Raw genomic sequence first — 5,205 nt, 5'->3', positions numbered from 1 at the left:
TGCAGCTAACCTCATCACACGTTTTAAATTCAAACATGAAAAAATTGAAATCTGCTACTAAAATTGATTGCATATTCTTATTGAGGTATAAACAAATTTCTCAGTTTACAAGATGTTAAGAATTTCTTAACAGTTAAAACCAAACATATATGAGATGAGATAGGCAGGGAAAGGTAGCAACACCGTCATCGAAATGTAGCCCACCAAAAGTGAGTACCTAAACAAACACTACACTGCATTTTTAACATCCTACAAGACCACCCTTCAACCATGTTATCTGAACAAAACCTCATTACGTCTTCACTTAGTTTAGGTCGCTACTTTGCTGTTCCTGCTGCTGTTGTTGGTACGGGAATTGGCACAGTTGTTGAAAATTGTGTTGCTATTTCTGGGACTGTATTTGAAGTTGCAGAAATTGTTGAGCTGTAAACATTGTGTTCCTCTCCTGCTGGTGCTGCTGGCTGACGTTGTTGCTGTTAGGGTAAAACTGCGGTTGCTTTGATCCAAATGATGATGATGCATTGAAGTTTACTAAATGCCCCCCGTTTGCAAGGTTCTGTCCAATCCCTACTTTCAGATGTTGGGTCTCCTCCTTTAGTGCCTCATTTAACGCTATTATGTAACAGGACACGGTCAAGTAAAACGAAAATGAAGAAAAAGGATGCGCATTGTCTCTATCAGTTGCAAACCAATAAATCCCCAAAGGAGACAAAATATTGAAATTATTACAAAAGAATAGTTGGTCAATTTTGTTGAGTTATCCACTTTAATTTGGTAGCCGAAAAATTACACCTTAAGGTGAGCAAATGTTAGAAAATCCCATGTAGTCCGTTAATAATAACATTAACATTGTTGATTAAAACATTGTATTTATTTAATGTCTTAAAACGAATGGAATATATTTTTAGTGTTGAATTAATTCAACAGGTAAAAGAGATTCTCCAACGGAACTAACCGTCTTGCAAGTGAACTTGTTGCTCCATAGTTTGTAACCGCAATTTCAACTCACTGTTATCAGCTGTCAAACCACTTGTGTCTCTCTGAAAACAACAGATGGTAAATATAAAAGAAAATATGTTCAATTCCAACAAGGTTGTAAAAGTCGCGAGTCGGGAACAAGTCAATCGGGACCTCCGAGGGATGATTCGGTCGAGTCGGGGACGTTTCGGGCGTTGACCAACGTTGACTTTATACAATAAATAACTTAAACATATATATATATATATATTACACATAAATATATCAAACATGAAACATAAACATTTCAAACATAGATATAGGACACAACGTCTAATTTCAAAAAAATAAAGTAAATTTCCACCAACTTTATCTTTGACCGACTCAGTCAGACTTTGACCTACTTTGACCCTAGTTTTTAGCGTTGACTGACTTTTTAGGTGTTTTTTTGCGAAACGTGTCGGGCTAGTTCCCAAATCTACGCGTCGACCGACTTTTTAACACTCGTTATAACTTATAAGTCATAAAGAATCGGTATATAAATGATGTAACATTACCTGCATAAGAGTGAGCTGGGCAGAGAGTGAGGTTGCTTCACTTTGCAGTGTTTGAACATTCCTTTCGAGCTCGCCGATGTATCTCATTTTCCGTTCTTTCGACCTTGCAGCCGATTGCCTATTCGCCCAGAGTGAGCTGGGCAGAGAGTGAGGTTGCTTCACTTTGCAGTGTTTGAACATTCCTTTCGAGCTCGCCGATGTATCTCATTTTCCGTTCTTTCGACCTTGCAGCCGATTGCCTATTCGCCCATATTCTAGTAATACAGACATAAAAGTAAATCATGTTATATATGAAACACCTAGTAATTATTATACATTATCTACACATAAGAACCGAACTCGAAATAAATATTGAGCCGAAATCAAGCTTAAAAAACACTTGTTCCTAACTTGAAATCTATGATATCTTATCTAACTCACTGACTATGTTTTACTTTTGTGACTTAGATAGGCCATAACAATTAATAATATAAGTTGTTTGGGCCGTTTTTTCAGGTCTTTGGACATATATGAGCGATAAACATCAAAAGTAACTAGTCAAAATAGTATTCTTCATAAGGTTCAAAGGGTACTATAGTAAAATACCAGCAATAATAGAAAAAATTTTAAGTTAACAATAGTACACAATAAAAGAAACAATTTACATGAATGCTTACAAATTCGGAACATGGACCTTCAGATGCATCTATTAAAAAATACAACTTCTACCAAAGTTAACTTACTACAAAAAGTGAAACTTTTTGCTAACATTAGTTTAGTTTGATAATGGTGTGTTACCTTTTTGCACGTTTTGGATCCACGAGAGCAAGCTCTGCCAGCTTGGCAGCTGACATGGATTTCTTAGTATCAGCTGATGACATCATCTCTTCTGACCCATCCATCGACTGACTATGTTGATGTCTAACTCTCAGTTTCTCAACAAAATTCTCACTTTCATCTTGTCGTATTACACCTTCTGATTCTGATAATAAGTCACCGCCCATTTGAAAACCAGATGATGCAGATGATGAATTGAACTTATCCGTGTCAAGATACATAGAAAACAAATCTTCTTCGGTTTCATCAGAAAACGAAGGACCATTAAACCCACCAACAACACCAAGATCACTATCGAAGCTAATGTCATCCGGTAAAGTCGCAATTTCCGAATGGGCACGCCTATGACCCGAATGCTTAGGTGGGTTATCGGGCATTTTACTAATATCATTACTAAAATGATTAATTATTTCCTGTCTAACACCAAAATTGTTACTATTTCCAATCGAATTCATCCTGCCCGAAGGAGGTAATAAACTCGCACCAACATTTAAAGACTTATCTTTTTCTATTTACATAAACTAAACAAAATTCTTAATATTCCAGACCACAAACTCACTACTTAAACAAACACGAACCTAAGTAATGGCACCACAAGTACTAATTCCCAATTCCAACTAAGACCTAAACGAATCCGTAAGTGGGATATCAAACTCTCGTATAAGAGTGTGTATATATATATATATATATATATATATATATATATATATATATATATATATATATATGTGTGTGTGTGTGTGTGTGTGTGTGTGTATGTGTGTGTGTGTGTGTGTGTATGTTGAGTACAGAAGCCTAAATGTACCAAATTTTTTGTCTTGAATGAGACCCTGAAAATGAAGTTCAGTAAAGCTTGAAATTTATATAATGAAAAGTAAATGGGATGTAGAAAAGAAAGAAGCCCTAGAAAGGAAATGAAGAAACAAGATTAAAGATTCTTACTTTTGATTGATGATATGAGAATAAACAGCCTTTTTCACATGCTAAAGAACGAACAAGAACCATGTGGAGTGAATGGACAAATATGAGATGGGAAGCTTCTTCACTAATTTGTGTTTTGTGATCCTGTATAAGCATACATCTTCAATTATTTGTAGCTTTTTTGTATGAAAGAAATCTTAGTTAAAAAGTAAGTAAAAATAATAATATATATTTTTTAAAATAATATTTTTTTATCCGGTTATTTCTAATACGATTTTTTATTTTGATTGTTTTGCCGTCTTATTTCTAACACCAATTTTATTTATGGTGTGATAATTTAATTTAATTTACTTTGTTGCTTGATTTTGAAAAGTTTAACTTCATTTTATTTTAATTGTTTTTTTGTTTTCGATTTATTATTAGAATATGGGAAAATGAAAAATGAAAAGATGTTACCATATGTAATGTAATAATACATGTAAAAAGAGCGGGATATGGTACGCACATTGCTGCGGAAAATAGTTTTATTGGTAAAACACTATATGATTTTCATTAGAAAATTTACCGGTGGTGAGCTAAACAGGCCCAAAAAATTGATAACCCGATTCAACTAAACCAATTCAATTGACTATGTTACCGAAACCAAATAAATTTCTCTGATAATTAATTCAGTCCATTTTATCATGTTATTAATCTTAAATAACTAAACCAATCAAATTGATTACGTTACCAAGCCATACAGTTAGATTTTAAATAACTAATCAATTTAATTGATTACGTTACCAAGTCATGCAGTCCATTTTATCGGTGCTGCGATACACCAATCCTTTGACATCATCTCCGTTAAAACGTGGGAATTCAGTCTTTGTTAACCTCATGGTAAGAGCCCCTCTGTTACCTCCACCATCGACATTCCGTCGTAGGAAATCATTATTGATGACTTGATGTTGCGTAAGCAGTCCGTTCATGCGTTCGTTGAAATGACCTTCGATATTATTCATACAATTTTCATAGCTAATATATTACGTTTAGTGCATCGATAGAAGCCCTGAAATCATCCATCCATGACTGACTCGTTATTAGTACGTGTAGTAATAACCCTTGAGCCCGTTGTTAACCAAAGTCAACAACTTCCTCGCATAGGTTATACCGAAGCACTCGTAGTGTCCAGTGACTTAACCAGCCCATCCCAACAATAGGATTAGACTTTAATTGTTTAGTAGAGTTCACAAGAGAATAATCGTAATGGCCCAATTTATGATTGCAACCTACGAATGAATTCTTGATGGACCACACAAAAATCTCTAAGCCCAATAATTAAAAACTTTGGTGCAGCCTAAATCAATCTATATTAACCATTACATAATGTTGTCGTTTCAATTATATCGGATTGTCGTTTTAAATTTGCGTTCACATTACAAACGGTCCCCCAACTTCGACTATATTTTACACAACGGCCCCTCAAGTTTACACTTTTTCAGGGGTAAAAAGTGTAAAGATATAATTTTATTAAAATAAAAGAAACTAATTCCACTCGAATTTATAACGGGCGCTATCTTCTCGCTCGGTGCGAGTTAAATTTTTCAGAGACCACCGTTCAACTCGAAATAATTTTATGAACAAAACGTAACTAACCACGTTCGAAACGGACACTTTTAAAAAAAACGCTAAACACAACGACAACCCGTATCTTTCTGTTCGACGTGAGTTAAATTTTTTAGACAGCACCGTTACATTCGAAAAAATTTATTGAACAAAACAAAACTGACTACGTTCGAAACGGGTATTTTTAAAAAATGCTTAACACAACAACGTCTAAAACGACGCTTAACCCATGAGCGTAACGTTAAAGCCCCGGCTTTGCGGTGGGCCGGACCGGACCAGTTCTATTCTATTTGGGACTTAAACAAACATCCAGACACTTCTTTTGTTTCACATTCTAATTCTAATCGTT

At 34.8% G+C, this 5,205-nt stretch overlaps 1 pseudogene; it reads right to left on the bottom strand.

Annotated features, from left to right (window-relative positions):
• Positions 1–304: 304 nt before the first annotated feature.
• On the bottom strand, positions 305–4,219 carry LOC139855128 (probable transcription factor PosF21; annotated as a pseudogene).
• Positions 4,220–5,205: the final 986 nt, after the last annotated feature.

This window comes from Rutidosis leptorrhynchoides, chromosome 6 (genome assembly GCF_046630445.1).
Source record: "Rutidosis leptorrhynchoides isolate AG116_Rl617_1_P2 chromosome 6, CSIRO_AGI_Rlap_v1, whole genome shotgun sequence".
Classification (NCBI taxonomy): domain Eukaryota; kingdom Viridiplantae; phylum Streptophyta; class Magnoliopsida; order Asterales; family Asteraceae; genus Rutidosis; species Rutidosis leptorrhynchoides.
Note: the sequence above shows the minus strand (reverse complement) of the source record. Positions and strands in the feature narration are given on the sequence as shown.